This window comes from Lycorma delicatula, chromosome 2 (genome assembly GCF_047948215.1).
Source record: "Lycorma delicatula isolate Av1 chromosome 2, ASM4794821v1, whole genome shotgun sequence".
Classification (NCBI taxonomy): Eukaryota; Metazoa; Arthropoda; class Insecta; order Hemiptera; family Fulgoridae; genus Lycorma; species Lycorma delicatula.
Window position 1 is genome coordinate 190,300,094 of NC_134456.1, and position 19,008 is coordinate 190,319,101.

The following is a 19,008-nucleotide window of genomic DNA, read 5'->3' on the forward strand; positions in this document are numbered from 1 at the left end:
ACCCTCCTATCGACCTTTTCTTTCGTATTATTAATCGATGTACTATCTTTATTTAACACATTATTAGATTTTAACTTATGTACCATAAAATTCTCCTTAACTTTCCTGTCCTGTTCTGTAAATTCCACTGTTTCATCTTGACACCTTTTCTTTAGGTTTTTAAACCCCAATCTACATTTCATTATCGCTAAATTATGATCGCTATCATTGTCTGCTCCTGGATATGCTTTGCAGTCAACGAGTTGATTTCTAAATCTTTGGTTAACCATGATATAATTTATCTGATACCTTGCAGTATCACCCAGCTTTTTTCGTGTGTATATTTTTCTATTATGATTTTTAAATTGGGTATTGGCTATTACTAAATTATAACTTCGTGCAAACTCAATATGTTGGTCACCTCTTTCATTCCTTTTGCCCAGCCCGTACTCACCCACAATATTTCCTTCTTTGCCTTTTCCAATGTTTGCATTCCAATCTCCAACTATTATAAAATTTTCATTCCCTTGTATGTGTTAATTGTTTCGTCAACAATTTTTTTCGTAAACACACTCTACTTCATCGTTAGATGACGACTACATTATCAGTCGTTGTTAGCTTAGTTTTTTATTTTATCCTGATTACAATGATTCTATGCAAAGTTTTTTGAAATATTCTACTCTCTTCCCTATCTTCTTATTCATTACGGAACCTCCTCCTGCCTGCCCTTTATTTGATGCTGAGTTAGTTATTCTAAGATGACCTGGGCCAAAAGTCGTTTTCCTCTTCCCACCTCGCTAATTTCTACTTCATCTATATTTAACCTTCCCACATTTTCCTCTTTAAATTTTCTTACCTGCCACCTTTCTAGGCTTCTAACATTCCACCTTCGACTCGTAGAATGTTATTTTTTAATTTTCTAGTGACTCATTCCTTAATAGTTCCCACCCGGAGATCCGAACCGGAGCCTAGTTTACCTCCGGAATATTTTATTGGAAGGTGCCTCCATCTTTGTTACATGAAAATACAGAGAGCTACATTTTCTTGGAAAAAAAGCAGATGTAGTTTTCCATTGCTTTCAGCTGCGCAGTACTCAGAAGATTTGAGTGATGTTGATATGGCCGTTTAAGTCCTCCTGACCTACGCCTTTAACAACTACTGAAAGATTTGCTGCCCTCTTTCAGGAATCATTTCTTAGTGTGGCTTTCAACAAATACCGCTCCGACATCGTTGCACCTTCGGTCCAGCTAGTCTGTATCACTCAGCACTCAAGACCTCTCACCATCGGCAAAGGTCTCGTGATTCATAGAGGTAGAAGAAAACAATTAAGAACATTTTTTAAAATTAAAAAAAAAACATTGGTGCTTGCACATTATTACAGAATTCCTCCGTTGTTTCAACGTTATTATTTCACCATCGTTTCAGTTATGAAAAAACTGAATTGATGCAGTGAAATATTTTTTTATATGTTTGTTATTTATCTTCTTATTTTAATTGTATATTAAATTTAAGTTAATGTCACGATGCACGTGCCTGAAAATTTTACAATGTTTCTGTAAGCCATATAAAATGTTTGGGCTACATGAAAAAATACGTACGCTATAATAAAATAATTCATTCTAGAAAAAAAATTCTTATGTATGACTTTTATTCTGAACTCGCCATGTCGATTGAATTACATACATTTTACTAAGAAAAAATAAAAAATTAAGAAAAGATCAAACCAGTCAACTGATATCTAATTTGAGAAATTTTGCTAGAATTCTGCAAAAAAAATTGTGTCATCTACACAGGAAAGTAAGACCACATTGAGATACATTAGTTCGGGTTAGGAAGGTGAAATGTACAAGTTTCTGCTCACGTACTATTCACCACGCAGCTTCTCTTTTTCTGTCTGCCTCCCAACCGAGTTAAGGTTGACCTGCTGCCAGCGCTGCTTAGTACTGAAAAACAATTTTAAGATGCTTTTCCTACTGTTTTATTTTAGAAAATTTACGGAAAAATTTTTCTATTAAAAAATGAAAACGTTTCCTTTAATATTTCAGCGTAAATATATATTAGTTTTTTAAAATTCAATATCATCCCAATGATTCGTTAACATAGGGAAAGGTCAAGGTTTATTTTGAAAACAAGCAAACGAATAGTTACTTATTTCATTTTAATAAAAACATTACAAAAGAAATTCCGCACTATCCATTTAATTTGATTTTTATTTGTTATTAGTGCACTTTATACGTATACTTAATTTTACCTTTTTTTTTATGTAAAACGAGTGTGTTCTATTTTCTTCACTGATTTATTTTCTATTGGAAACTGGTTATTATAATGAATATATATTTTTTTTAAATGCACTAAATTACTTGGTTAGATTTAGCATTTTTTGTACTATGTGGGCAGGAAGTCCCTTTACACTGTAGTAAATCCAGCTTAATCGGGTTCTACTGCTGCCAGTTCTCATCACTGATACCCCCCCCCCCCAGTTTTAGTATCACTGCTGCCGGAAAAGGTGGGGAGGATAAGTCATGGTAGGGATTGTTCGATGTTTTATTCGTGTTGGGATGACCTTAGTCGTAGTCGAGTGTGGAATGATGGCGGATGTCGAAGAGCGTTTGTTGGCTTGTGTGTGGATTCACGATCATCCACACACTGGTAAAACATTGGAGAAAAGAATGACTTATGAATGACTTCTTTGTACGTTTTAGGAAATTGTCACCATCACGGCAAAGTTTCTGTTTGGAAGAAGGGCTTTTTCAACTGGAAGTGTTCTAGAAGCGCCGCGCAGTGGCTGCCCGAGTACTCGAGCAGTCCGTGTGCTGCTCGAGGAGGCGTCGATTTAACGATTACCGATAAGATCAACGCGCTAACGTTCTGCAGAGATAAGTATTCCAAAATCGATAATGCGTGACCATATGCGGAAGGACGTGAAAGTAAAATGTGTTCGTTCGCCACAGTTAATGAGTTGAGTGACAGTGACCATAATTGACGTGTTTATGTATGTCAGTTATTGCTTGAACGTTTTAAGAGAGCAAACGATAAAAAGAACGTCATGTTCTCAAGGCGAGTTGCGATTTATCGAAGCTCTTGTAACCAAATTTTTTTTCTGGGTGAAAGACAATCCTCAGTTGAATTCAATAATTATGCTTAAAAAATTGTCACAAAATATGCTTAAAGATTGCCACAAAATAGAAAAGATTTGAGAATAGAATCTAATCAATTAATGACCCAAAAAAAGTTCTCTCAAAAATTTAAAAACTTGGAGTGTTAGAATTATTTTATTCTTTCTGGTAAGCAGTTTAATTTAATTATTATATTTTTGTTGTAAATTGAAGCATGTTTTAACAGTCTTCATAAAAAGTAGAAGTTACTGAATTCATCCTGAATGAGTTAAAAAATTTCATTTAAGCCGTGAATCAACTTCGGTTATTCTTTTTTTATATTTGATATCTGTTTCTAAATGATAGATTGTCTGACATCATTCTGATATTTAAAGCATTGAAAATTCAGGTAAATTACTTAATAAAAGCATATTCCATTTAACCTTAGAAAAGAGAATAGCGAAAGATATTAGTAGATGCATTTGAATATAATTTGATTCCTGTAAAAAAATATGTACCATTTATAATAAATATTTTGTTATTCATTATATTTTTACAATATTTAAAAATTATGTGATGCAATAAAGGTGACCAAACTTAAGATCATTATAATTTTCATGTAAATGTACTGTAAATAAATATTATCTGTAGATAGTTATCTGAAACGCTCAAGATTCTACTTGATTTATACTGAGAAGTAAATGCTAAAAGAACTGGTCAGAATAACTAAACAACTATTTTCATGACATACAGTATAGAATGGTGGGTACTATACCGAGAGTCGACTCTGGCTAAGCTTGAAAAACTTATATTGAACTAAGTCGGGATTTAATCTTGACATAGTTGCTAATAACCTTAATCATTTTTACGACTTAGAAAAGAGATAGAAAGCCTCTCTTACTGTAAAAATGTTGAATGCATCGAGCATTGTTAACTGTTCTTATATACAGTTAACTAACTGTTCAGTAAAAAAAATAAATCATTTTTATTTATTGATATTTAATTATAAAACTTAATAATAATTACACGAACGCGCGCGCACACACACACAAAGGATGACCATACAATAAGTGTTATATTAAAAGTTTAAAGTAAAGTAAACGGAAGTAAATACCTTTATTTAATATCTTTCCAAAACTTTTCTTCTGTATTCCTATAATTCATGTTTTAATCCGAATTATTAATAAACTTAAAATTATGTTAAAAGAAGTAATTTTTAATGCAGTATATAGTAAAGTAGGTAAAGGATTACTTGTATGTTGATGAAGAACCTTACAAAGGAATCTTAAACTACATTCAATAGCATAGTAGTATAGCATTACTCTGTTCAATTCCTATCGGATGGCAATGCAAATTGGTTCATCGTTCATCCTCTTCTATCTTTGACAGACGCTTATGTACATATTCAAACCGGTTAGCTATACTACCTCTATACCATACGGTACAGTATACAAAGTCTATAGATAGAATTACTTATAATCTACGTAAATAATTCCGTATTTTAACTTGCATTGTAAAGTAAGCACCATTCAAGTCAGCAAAATAGAATTACAAATTGCTTAATCCTGATTCTTTTTCTCTTTCGTTTCTCCCCTTTTAAAACAGATTTGTTTAAAATTCATCAGTTTTTTGTGTTTTCCTACTAAGTTCATTTATCATAATTCTACATTATGTGATAAAATCATTTTCCAGTAAACATATTTTATGTATTAAAATTTATTCATTTTAACGTGAAATATAATCAAGTAAAATTATTTAACAGGTTTTTTTATCTAAAAAATATCTAGAGTAGTGGCAAAAATAATTTGAAAATTTCAAGTATGATGTGTAATTCTGGTTTGGGGAAATTAATTTCTTTATAACATTAGATCGGCGAGTAAATACTCATTAAAATATTATATTAGTAAATATAACGAAAATCACCTTAGGATAAATATAAGTATCAAGTTTTACTGTATATTATTTTTTTTTAGTTATGGGTTTCCAAAAAAAAAGACTATAATTTAAAATTCAAAGCTGGCAATGATGATATTTTATCTTAAAATTAGGAGGCCAGGGAATTTTGATAGGTACTCAGCCAATTGGCTCGTGTAGCCACCGGATATGAAATTCGAGTCTTGTGGTGACTTGTGATGTGGGTTACCATTACATCTCACTGAAGATTCACCTGCTCTATAGACTCCGCATTCTCCTTTACATCTACTAGAGAACCCGCCTTCACTCATAGAACCCGAAATGAGGAATAGGAGATGAAGGATAAGGGAAAGGATTGAATGATGAAAAATGGAAGCTCATTGAGAAACTATTGCATGAGAAAAAATTTCTAGTTGATAGCTCATTGTTTCCAGGAATCAGATATTTATCCCATCAACAAACCCAACAGATCCAGATCTGTAGTACGTGAATATCCGACATTTATACCCAGGATGGTAGCATTACATTACCGTTCTATAACTTAATGTTAATCAGATCAAATATATGCTGCAATTAAAAATGATTTCCTTCTAGAAGTTAAGGTGCCATCCAAGAATAGGAACAAATTTCGTAAAGGAACAACCTCATTCGTCTTCGCATTTGTATGGGATTTAGAAGTGCCCACCTGAACTGTAAAATCTTCAGCCAAATAAGCACTGCTGTTAGTATGGTTATGATGTTGATGAACCTCCCGTAATTAGCAATGAATCTGAAGAATCTATTTGTTTATTCCACATACGATAAAATTAAAAACTTCGTTTTAACCTGGTGCCTGATACGACCGTACTTATATTCTTATTTATTAACTAATGTTCATGTCTATAATTTTTTAAAGAAAAGATATTCTATATTGGTTAATTAAGTCAATAAAAATTTATAAAATATATCACAAATTCAGTTCTTTTCTGAGTCACTGATAAAATAATTCTATTCACGGTTAAAAACACACAGATGGTACATTTTAACCTTTTAACTAAATAAAGAATTAATTCTTGAAGATTCGCGTCTTACTCTTGTAATAATGGTTGAAGATTGTTTTCACCTGATTAAACCTCATTTACAGGAAAATAATAAAATTCTATGTCGATAGAATGTTTAAAAATTGTTCAAGATTATTTAGATGAGGATTATTTTTTTAAAGTTTTCTGTGATATTATTTAACTGGAATTCCAGTAATTGTTACATGTACACTATTCATATTTTACGAGGCTTTTAAACATATCTATCACACTCCTTTCTTAGCGGCTAACTCCATCATCGGATAGTTTGAAAAATACAATAATAACTTCAACTGTTCAAGAAATAAAGTATTACATCAAATTTTGTGATAATAGGTTAATCATTCCTTAGGTATAATAATGTGGTAAAAAATAAATATATTGATTAGATACTTAAAGAGAGTTTTTTTTTGGGTTCAAGAACCCTAAAAAAAATTTAAAAAAATACAGATCTTTTTTACCCATAGCAGTACTTTTGTTTGTTATAATGCACCGTTGTTAGCCGAGAAATATTACAATTCCGAAAATCAAATTTTGCTAAAATCTTGTAAATCCCAAACACTCTGAATATTTGCAATTTTGTCTAGATTATTAGAAAAAAAGTTTGTATAATCAAGAGAAAATTTCAAAATGTCTGATTTTATAAAGCTAACACTTGTAAAAACGCTTTCTCTAAAAAATTATACAAAATGTTTTTATGGAATAAAATTGAAGACAGTCTGACATAAAAAAAATATATACGTATATATATTTTATGGTAATTCTGCAACTGGTTGGCTTGCTGATTTCTAAATCTGCTGATCTCGCGTTTTAGAAAGGGTCTGTAAGTATTTTCCAATTGTCATTTCATCCATCTTATCTATTGTTAAATCATATCTGTATAACATGTAGTGATGTACTGATAAATAAATAAATAACCTATTTTTTTTTGTAAAAGAATGAAATGAATACTTAGATACAAAGATGTGACTGTATTTTCGTTGAAATAAATTTTATTTTTATGCTTATGGATATTTAGCATAAGTATAACGAAATAGAGGTTATTAAATAATAAAAATAGGAAGAACAGACGATAATGAGGATAAAAAAATAGTTTTATTAAATTATTACAGTACTAATTAAAATCTCAAAATAACATAAAACTCATAACTAGGATGAGCAGAGGTAGTTCTGTACTTTCCCACCTGTAAAAAACCTTATGTGAATAAATTTCTTATGAAAATAAGTCTTTATAAATCAGTTTTTTTTGTGCTAAAAAACCTTAGTAAAGCAAGGAAAAACAAGAATGTATACCTAATAACAGCTCTTACAACCCTTACGTGACTTCTTTATTTTATTTTCAATATATTTATTAAATTTAATGATTTTGTTGATTTGTAAAAAAAAAATCTCAGTCACTTCAGTAATTACTTTGAATAAATTTTAATGAAATATCAAAAATGTTTAAAATAAATAAATAAATGTTTAAATATCAAAATATTTAAAAAATGATTGTACCAGTTTTACATCTGTGAATAAATGACATAAATAAGATTTACAAGGTAATGTACTCAACTACTTGAATAACAGGAAAGCTGCAAAAAAGAACGATTTATATTTACAAGTGAATATAATCCTTTTAAACGATCTTGTACTTAAAAATACAAAAAATAAAGCTCAAGAACTCGAATAAAAGGATCTTCTACTTGTCACAATACTTAAAACTGGTTAGGTATGGTATTATTGACGTTTCTAATAATATTAATAATTATTAAATATATTTTCCAAAAATAAAACCCACATTTATAAGTAAATTATAGCACAAATTTTATTATTGAAATACTTCTTTTTTATATTTTAATCGTAATGCTACTTTGGTTTTACACACGAAAATGACGAAACATTGCAGCCATTCAAAGAAACATACACTGGATAGACACAATACAGGGCGTGGTCTCGTTACTATCTAAATCCAAACTTCGTTTTGTTGCGTGGAAGGGAAAATTTGTATCAAATCAGTCGTATTAAAAAAAAATAGTCAGATTTTCGCCGATGAACTGTCCTCTAAATTGAAAAACCGGTTCTGTAGCTGAACGGGTCATCCGAAAAGAAAATTCATTACCAAGAGACATTTATAAGGGGCATGAACGGGGTTTCAGATTAATTCCGACAACAATGAATTCAAGACAAAAATCTATTACTTCGTGAACTAAAATGACGTCTAGAGTTATTTTTAATTAAATATTTCTTGAAACCATAGAAAAAAGGAAAAGATATTTATCATGGATCTTCTTGATTTGTCGATTACAATGATTGTATTAAAAATAATTATACATTTAAGCAAAATATATTGTAAATAATTGTTTTTTACCTCAGGATTCACTGGAATTGTGACTCAGTCTTTTGATACTTGTTATTGAAATCTGTCAGATAGTTCTTAAAGTTCTATGAAAATATGATGATTAATTTTTGCTGGATTATAATTATTACAGCTAATACGAATATTCGTCAATAATGAAATTTTTGGGTATTTTAAATGTAATGAAAGGTTTTGAATGCTTCAGAGAACCTTTTAATAGTAATATTGCATAATCAGTTTATACAAAAATGCGTCCAAAACAGTTCCTTCTGCAATATATATATCAAATCTAAAGTAATACAACTTAATGAAAAAAGAGTATTTTCATTCTATTTTTCATTTTTGGTGCTTTTTTGAAATATTTTGTAATTAGTTAAGAATTGAATGAATTTTATTTATTTTTTGTTATTAATAAGGGAATTTAATTTTGATATAAATAAGAGAATTTTTTTTTAAAGAAGGGAAATAAAAATAAAAAGCTGCTATAAAAAGTATTATTGTACTGTGAATCATATTTTACAAGAGGAGTTGAAAAAGTTTCGCTATAAAGACTGTTGAGTAATAAAGTTCTGACGAAGTAAGGAAAACATAAAAAGTAGATTAATGCAGACAAATATATAAATATATATATATATTTACAAAAAGATAATCTTTTAATATAAAATATAAGACAGCAAATAAGAAAAATTGTAGATTACGTAGAAAGAAAATTAACAACCTGTATTCAGTAGTGTGTATTATTTTTTTTTTTTACGGAAGTGACATATAAAATAGATTTAAAAGTAAAATAGTTAAATTAAAAATAATAATAAATAAAAATAAAGGATAACAACAAAAAGTATTTTAAATGTTATTCTAAAATAATTATAATTAAATATTTTACATATTCAGCTACCACACCGTAATTAGGAAATATATATATATATATATATATATATATATATATATTTCCTAATTACGTACATATAAATATAAACAACCATTTAAAACATATGATTTTATTTTATACCCATGCTTTTAACTTAAGAAGGTACAAAACATATCTTCTATAATTTTACGCATAAATAAATCCTAATGTAAAAGCCGAAAGCCTCAAGATGTATTTTTTGTTAAAGGTTGATTTTTATCATTATTAATATGTTTATTAAAAAAAATAATTGTTTCAAAATGTACAAAAACAAACAAATTTTTTTTGGAGATTAGTCTCACGAAAATATTTCTGGCAAAATCTTGCTCTCGGACATCATCAACTGATTAAGTAATCTTTATGAACCAATGACTTTATTGATTTGACATGTTGAAGAATTCAACATGTCAAGTAGAATACTTAATATTAAACATATTCAATGTTAGTAGAAAATGTTAAGTATTGTAAGTGAAATAAAAGTTAAATTTCTGGAGAAAGGATAAGAATGGAAAGTGGATGGATCAAGTAAACAGATGTTCAAATCTATAATAGTACCAACGACATCATTGTTCATATAAGTTATTTTGAGCAACTGAAAAACCTATTTAACTCGGTGTTTCTCCTGGTACTGGTTTATACTTATTTTATTATCTAGAAGGGAAAATTCTATCAATATTCCGCAAAATATCTTCTTTAAATGTTATATAAATTTGTTATTTATTTTTTATTTTTTTTGTCTTCAGTCATTTGACTGGTTTGATGCAGCTCTCCAAGATTCCCTACCTAGTGCTAGTCGTTTCATTTCAGTATACCCTCTACATCCTACATCCCTAACAATTTGTTTTACATATTCCTTGATTTTTTATTAAGATTAAAAATTAGTCTAATTTAATATTATGTATTACATTGGTTATTCAATGTACGCAGTGCACTTTTGTGTTATTTTTTGAGGTAATTATGATTAAAATCAAAATGCTTAAGCTGTTTTACAAACGCATTAAATTAGAATAAATTTAAAAAATCCACTATAATTACCTTAATATTAATACGGTATTTTTATTCATATGTTATTTTATTAATATACTGTTTTTCCTTTATTAATCGGCCGTTTATAAAACAATGTCCTGCGATGAAGGAGGTTCTAAACGTTGGATTATACTGTATTATTTATTTTCTTTGAAAATATAGGTTTTGTTGTTCAATTATTCCAAATTGATAACATATAAAACCATTTACGTTAAGATATTTAAATGTAATTGGCTGCATTCGACGTCATTTTTCATCATTTTACTGCGAAAGATACTCAAAACTCTGCTTACGTTAAGTTAGTTTTGTTATGTGTATTTTATTAAGTTTTGTCAAGTTTATATATTTTAGTCAAGTTGCCGAAATTTATTTAGTAACTTTAACTTGAATGTGTTTATTTTATAAATTTTATGTCGTTAAACATATTACAAAGTACTGTAATTAATTCTACAATATTTCCTTGTATATTTTAAGTTACTTTACCGTACATTTCTAGTTTATTTTAATTACTCCGTCGTTTATCGTACCGATAATATTTTATCAACTATCGTACGTAAATGTCAAAATATTTTTTTTATTAATTGTTTGAAGAACTTGTTTTGTAAATTCTACAACAGGCAAGGCACTGGCAGTTATGTTTTAGAAAATAATTATTATATAATTTTTTATAATTGTAGTTATCATTTTTTATCAAGTTTCAAGATTAAAATCTGTACAACATTAAAAAATAATTAACTACGATTAAGATAAAGTATAAATTACCACAAAAACAAAAATAAATTTTTAAATTCTGGGGATTGTTTTCATTGGCAATAAACCAATGAAATAATGGTTTAAGTTAGGATGAATGATAAATAATAAGAATGATTTTTTTTTGTTTAACCTCCGGGACCACCGTTAGGTGTTGCTTCAAAGGACGAAATTACACATGAAATTAAGTGACACAATAATACCAATATAAATATAACTTAACTAACGATTTAAAATTAACTGATTCAAATATTTTTTAAATTTTCGTTGGTTTAAATCAGTTTAGGAGGAGAAAAGATCTCAACTGCAAATGATACAAGCATAATATGCACTATGCGGTGTCAGTGTTGAAATACGATTATGATCACGTAAACAAGTTTACCAGTAAAATTAACATATTCTCTCCTTTTAAATATTACGTATAATTGTAAGAATGAATTGAACTATTTTCTTAGAGGTTAGAACTTAACTGTAAAATGTTCGTTAAAGTCTATAATTTTTAACAAATTTGGGTATTTCTTCTTTAACAGTATTTATTTTAAGAGCTCACTAAATATATTTTTACGGATGTACAGTGGAATGTTATATATTCTTTTGATTGTTTTTGGTGAAGCGCTCAACTGGTTAAGATTTATATAAGCTACAGTAGTAAAACACAAAAAAAAAACATGTGATTACCATCTTAAGTTCAGTAACACATTTGCAATTGATTGATATCAAATTACTTTGCAAATAATAGGGAAAAATACTGATGGATCATTTTGTCTTTTTCACCCATAAAATAAAAAAAAGTAAAGCAAAAAAGTAACATGCAATAATGATGGAATAACCTAATAAAAATAAGTTGATTCCCACTACTTAAAAATATAATACATTTCTTTTATTTTAAAATATTATATTTTACTGTAATGGAAACTTATTTCTTGTTCTAAAAAAAGACGCGAATATTAAAAATCGCAATTGTAGATTGTTTAATTTTATCTTTACCTTTTCTTCACAAAGACCAATTTCTTTTGTGGCCTGATCGTAATCAACCTGTTGTGCCATTAACTGTTTAGATAGAAGGCAGTTAGCTATATTAAAAATGAAATCGTTTTACTTTCCCAGTCGTTAAAGGAAATAGAAAAGTAAATATAAAAGGAAATTATTGATGTCGTATATTGAGGCATGTACATCTAAAAATGATATAATTAACATAAAAATATTCTCTTAGTGTTCGGTATGCTTACCTATTTAGTTAGGATTGTTTGGCTTCATTCGGCATTATGCTCAGACATTATTTATCTAATTTTTAGAAATGTGAAGTACCAGTAATAAAAGAATTGATTGTATTAAATTAAAAATTAATATGCTACGTAGAATAAAGAGATATTTAACAAAAGTTCTATCCCTTTCCCGAATTAGATTTCTTGAAAATTTGTCATGAACTCGTATGAATCTAAAATTATACCGTCTTAAATATCGTTGAAAATATTGTAGTCAAAAAATTGTTTAAAAATATACTTCCGCCAAAAAATTTAAGTATTAAAAATATTTTTGGGTTTTCACAGACATGTCTTGAAAATAAAGAGTAAAATAGGAATATTTCTAAAAATCTTTTTATTTGGCTTCTATATCCCGTAAAATAAGAAATAAATGAATTTTTAAAAGTTTTTCAGTTTATCAGTCGACCAAAATTTAAAAAATTAATATACTACATTTTTTAAAAGAATTGTGGGATCTGTTTTCACCTTTTATCACAGTTGTAGAGGGGTTAATAAAGCTTTGTATAAAAAAAGGAGTTCTACAGATTGCTGTTAAGTATTTGGCTCTCTTTATCTATAGCATTAAAAAATATTTTTGTTTTTTTCTAAATCAAGCATGCCTGTGTAGATCCGAAGATTATTTTTTAACCTATATTTATCTATCTACTTATTTTTTATTAAATAATCCAAATATTGTCATTTTAAGAGTTTTTTAATTGAATCTTCTCGTACGTAAGGAAGAGAACCTCAGAAAAAGTTTACATAATTTTTATCATTTAGCAAATCGTTCTAGATGAGTTTAGAAAAAACCTTTTTAGCTAATAAAACATGTAATATAATAAATAAGGTGATAACGATCTGCAAAACAGTTGACATATATTTTTTTTTTTATATTAAGTTGCGGCATTTTTTATACTATTTACATTAATTGTATATAGTACACGAGTAGTTTAAAATTGTATTATAATTTATTACAGTTATTATAAATATTATAACTCCATAAATAATTATTTATTAAATTATTTTACTTTATTATTGCAGTTAACTGATTAACAGGATTATAACAAATAACTTCTCAAGCAAATTATACATTTTTAGATCATCATTTAGGAATTGTGAGGTTTTAATTCCTTGTCCAGATTTTCTGGAATAGGGTTTCTGTGGTATTTCCAATTCGTAAACTCAATTACTGGAATAGAATTGCTAGGCCACATTGGCCAGCACTAAGATAAACCACTAGATGACCCCTTTAGCATTCATGTAATGCTGTTCAGTTGTAAATCAATCAAATCCTACTGTTTGATCTATACTTTGTATGGATATACTTTCAATAATAAAATGTAAGTTACGTAAGATCAAATTAATTGTTTTATTGTTAGCAATAAAAATACAAATTATTTTAATATAATTAAATATTTTTGATTTCATCTAGTTAAAATATTTTGTATTAGTTTTTGATTAATTTAAAATTCGAAGGCATTTAAGTGCTTATGTGTTCTTCGAACAAAATTTAGAAATTCTTTAACTATTACTGCTGTTTATATAATTAAACATAAATAATCATTTTTTACTTAGTTTGCAAACTCCTCAGTATAATTTCTGTTTAAATAAAATTTTAAGACCTATTATATATATATATTTTTTTATTTGTTTCCTTTAACTCACAATGTTTTTTCACGTTTATCCTCAAATTTTGCATCCTTAATTTAACATACTTCCTGACATTGCCTCTGTTGATAAAATTTTGCACAGTTACTAAGGTTTGGTGACAGTACAATATTACACCATTACTTTTTCAAACATCCTCTTGTATGGAGATAAATTAAGGGCGGAGATTAAGAGCAAGGGTGTAAAAAATAGCAAAATCTGAAAAACGGCTATGCGGGATTTCAATATATAATATCTTTTAAAATCCAAATTAACCTACTAATTAAACTCGTGCAGTTATGATAATAATTTGATTAAAGTATGACTAAAACGTATAAAGCAAGTTTTTAAACATTTTGAAAAGTTTTTTGTAATATTACTTTTATTAATGGTAATTACTTAACAGGATTACAAGAAATAACTGTTGTATTTTTTGTTTAAAATTTTTTTTAACCTTTTCAGATCATTTAGTCTTGGAACTGGTTATGTACAGCATCAGTTTTAAAACGCTGTTACAAAATCATTTTTAATGGCATCTAAGTCAGTTATTTTGTTTTATATTCACAAAGGAATCAGTTTTATTATACAATTTGAACGACGTTTATACGATGTAAAATGTTTTATTTAGACTAGAAAGAATATGACCATTTTTTTCTCAGAAATGTGCTTGTGTGTGTGTGTTGTGTATGTGTGTGTGTATTATAATTGCTATGACGATTATGGATTTATTTTTTACAAAAATAGCTTATCTTAGTAGCAACATATCAATGTATTGAAACACATAGTAAATTATGATATACGGCACACACAAAAAAAAAGGAATTTGTGGTCATAAATACGTCACTTTTACTTGAGGTCTATAAATATCTTTTCTGACAAATGATATCGGTAAACATGTAACACATAACGATTCCTAATGAATAACAGTATACAGTAAAAATTGTTTTTTGTCAATCTGAATAGCCTTTTCAGTGGTGGGGAGTTTTATAAAACGTAGTTTTCTGAATCTACTTTCATTTATGCTAACATATGTTACTAATCTGTGATTTATGACACGGGTTTTTCATCATATTTTGCCCAATTTTCAACCGATTTGCTTGAAAGTATTATTTTTAAAATCAGCAAACTATTTTTCATAAACACAAAGAAAAAAAAATTTCACTAATAAAAAACGCGATAGAAATGCGCAAAAAAAATTCTGCAATTAAATTATCGTAATTTTTGTACTGTTTCAATTTTGTTGTTGTCACAAGCATAAAAAATATCCAATCGTAACGTTTTTTTTGTCAGAATCTGTTAAATCTCTTTAATATACTGTAATTTTTTGAAATTTTTTCACAAGAGGGTAGCATAAGACTGAAGGGAGGCAATCAGATACCAACATATTTAACTAAATCAAAATACGTATTTTATATCGTGTATTGAACCGCAGAGGTACGTAATAAAAGAAAAAATTGTTGTCGCCAACAAGTTTTGATTATGGTACAGATTTCTGAAAATCAATGAACTAAGAATTAGCAATGTCTTCTGTTCCAAGTAAATCATAACTTCAATTCATTTTTTTTACCTTTGATCTTACACAGAATCAGGATCAACATCATCTCGAAAAAATTATAGGAACTTGAAAAGCGATGACCGGGTTAACAAATTCTTTGAAGTTAAGTAAATTCTAGCAATTCAAGTTTTGATGTACACACCTACCTTTATTTTTTAAGAAAATTCTAGAAAATTGTAGCAAGTGTTAAAAAAATTAAAAAGTTGCTTGGTAATCTACTTTCTTACTGGTAAAAAAATCGTAATCTTGCAAACTTTAGATCTCATTCCGAGTGTAATAATACGAATCACTTAATTTTTACGCGAAGGGGATTTACTAATTAAACAAATGCCTTATCAGTTAAGACACGAGCAACTTTAATTGACGTCTTATATTTTTTGATTTGTACTGATTTAATCATAATGTATAATGATATATATTGAACTAACTTTAAATTGTTCCTTGGTGTGATCATAAAAAACAACGCATAATTTCACTTATACTTCAACTGTATCTTAATATTAACTTAAACTTAAATATATGTATATATATTTATACAGTTTTTATTCAGTTAATGGAATTTGTTTGTTTTGTAGAGGAAGATTTTTTGGTAGTTATTGGAAGATTCTTGAATAATCACTAGTTCAATTTTTCCATTGCTAATTTCGATATTTCACAAGGAATAACAGAGTCATCTCTCCTACTGATAATTCCACCACTATTACAGATATCTACAGGTAATTTCCGGATCAATTTCACTGATACATAAAAAAAATATTAATGTTTCTGTAAGTGTGATACCATTTCTTGAATTGCTTTTTTGCGTGCATTACAGATCTGTAAATACAATTTTTCTATTACCTTAATTTTTAAATAAATTACACTTCAAAAAAATTTAAGGGAAAATATAGTTAAAATCTGTAAAATTTATAATTTTTCATGCCCATACCTGTGTTAGAATGATTCCGTTAATGCTTTTCTTTTATAAATAGCCTCAGGCACATCCCAAATTAATGTCCAACAGTAATCGGCTAGCATGTTAGTATTCCATTTCCCTTTATAGCGGTTTTCCATCACAGAAATATCTTGGTGGAAACGTTCACCGTGTTCGTCACTTATGTCTCTGAGGTTGTCCGGGAAAAAATTCAGATGTGAATGGAGGTAATGTATTTTCAAATACATATTACATCCCATAGCTCTGTATGAAGTAAGAAGTTTATTAACAATATCATAGTAATTGTCGAATTTTTGTTTTCCAAGAAAACTTTTGCAGACGTATTTAAATTAAGCCCAAGCTGCATTTTTTACATTATTTATCATCGAATTAAATACATCATCTTTGACCAACTCTCTTAGTTGAGGACCGACAAATATTAGTTCTTTAATTTTTCCTTCACTTACATTCGGAAATTTCTGCTTGATGTACAAATATCCAGGACTATCCTCCTTCATTGCTTTTACAAAATTTTTCATTAGTCCTAGTTTGATACGAGAGGGGGCAAAAATTTTTTTTGGGTTCAACTAAGGACTCATGAATATTTTTCCCATTTGGAGTTAAGTTGTCACGTTTCTTCCACTGTTTGATAACATAATGTTTATCCGTAGCTCGGCTGTCCCATTCGCAAACAAAATACATGTGCTTAGTATAGACTAACTGCGTGCCTAACAAAATAGCTATTACTTTCAAATCACCAAGTATGTTCCAGCTATGTTTTTTATAATTTATTTTTTTAAGGACGTCTTTCATCACATCGTATGTCTCTTTCAAATTAATACCACAAGCGATTGGTGTCGAAGGATATTTGTTACCGTTGTGTAGTAGAACCACTTTTAAACTATACTTGGACGAATCTATGAAAAGGCGCCAGTCCTCAGGTTTATGAACTTGTCCTAACTGCAACATATGCTCATCAATATTTGTGCAATAAACCAAATTATTTTCACCAATAAAGTACAGAGAAAGTTCTTTTTGTTGGCTTCGAAAGCCCAAAATTTTTGTATTTGTTGAAGTAAATTTCAACTTTGTAGTCTTGGTCCTAACAGTTCGGCTTGATTTTTTAATAAATTTAAATCCCTAACCAAGTCATCTAATTCACCTTGTGATATAAGATGTGGCTTACTGGAAGATATTTCAAAATCAAAAGCTTGCTTTCTTCAATACTGCCTGATTCTTCATTGCTGCTTTCGAAACATACACTCACAGGTGGCTCAGGAACTGGAATAATTTCACTGTGAGGTATAGGTCTGATTGCAGATTGCAATGAAGTATATTTTACAGTGTGTTTTGATTTTTTAGAAATTCCAGACACACTTGTTAAATAAAAGTAACTATCGGTTACATGATTCTTTAGTTCACGCCAAACCATAGGTACACCAAATGGCAAAGCCTTCCGTGTACCTACACAAAACAATTAGTGTATACTATATGAGGAGCCCACGTCTTATACTGATCACCAATTTTACACTGAACGTACAAACGATATGCTTTTTTAATTGAAGGTGTAATGATTTTTTTCTATTTGATTTTACGGTAAACTCACCACATACATAACAAAAGGCAGCTACATCATTTACACAATCTCGAGGCATTATGACACTGCACTATTAACAAATTTAAGACAACAATAAGACTGAACAAAATTAATTCATTCCTAAATTCTTGCTTAAGAAACAAACAACAGAGTGTGTTTTCAGGTACATGTTTTGACTTGCACAGACATGATTAATCTTGTCCATGAAGGCTCATTCTTCAGTATTAAATATGATGTCATAATATGTGACTATGATATGATTTAATTTTTTGTCTAGGATTGTTTATTGATAGCTTACAAATGATGTTAACAAAGTTAATAAAAAATGAACTAACAAAATACAATATAGGAGCTTAAAATGTCAACTATACGTTGAAAATTGAAAAAAATCCTTTAATTAAAACTTAACATTTTTTCAAAAATGGTGGGTGATAGTAAGATTCATATTCGTTCATAATAGTTCATATTAGTTTTCAGAATCAAAAAAACAAATTGAAATCATGCATCGCATGTTAGGAAACAAAAATTATGTTTATAAGTGTTATTTTATCTCAGAGTTTGGTGAAGTGATTATTTTTTTCGTAAACTATTTTTTATGAATATTATTGCGTTGACGCCAAGGACGCACGGACGCATGGAGTGAATAAACGAAAGTTGCAATTTAGTAGCGTTTAGTTCCTTACTGCTACAACCTGAAAAATTACAGTTTCATTCTTATTTCATTAAATCTGTACAAACGTTTGGATTAAGAATGCAACCAGATAGAGAACTCGATTAGGAAATTCCTCTATTTGTGATGTTGCATCAGCTCCATAATTTGCTCTATTAGTTACTTGATAAGTAAACGACTTACTACAAATTAACATTTAGCACCGTACTGACTTTGAATGTTCGCAGTTGTGGGAATGTATTATGGAAATCTTTTACTGATGGATTTTACTCAGAAAATAAACATTCAACCCTCGATCTATAAACATCAGATTTA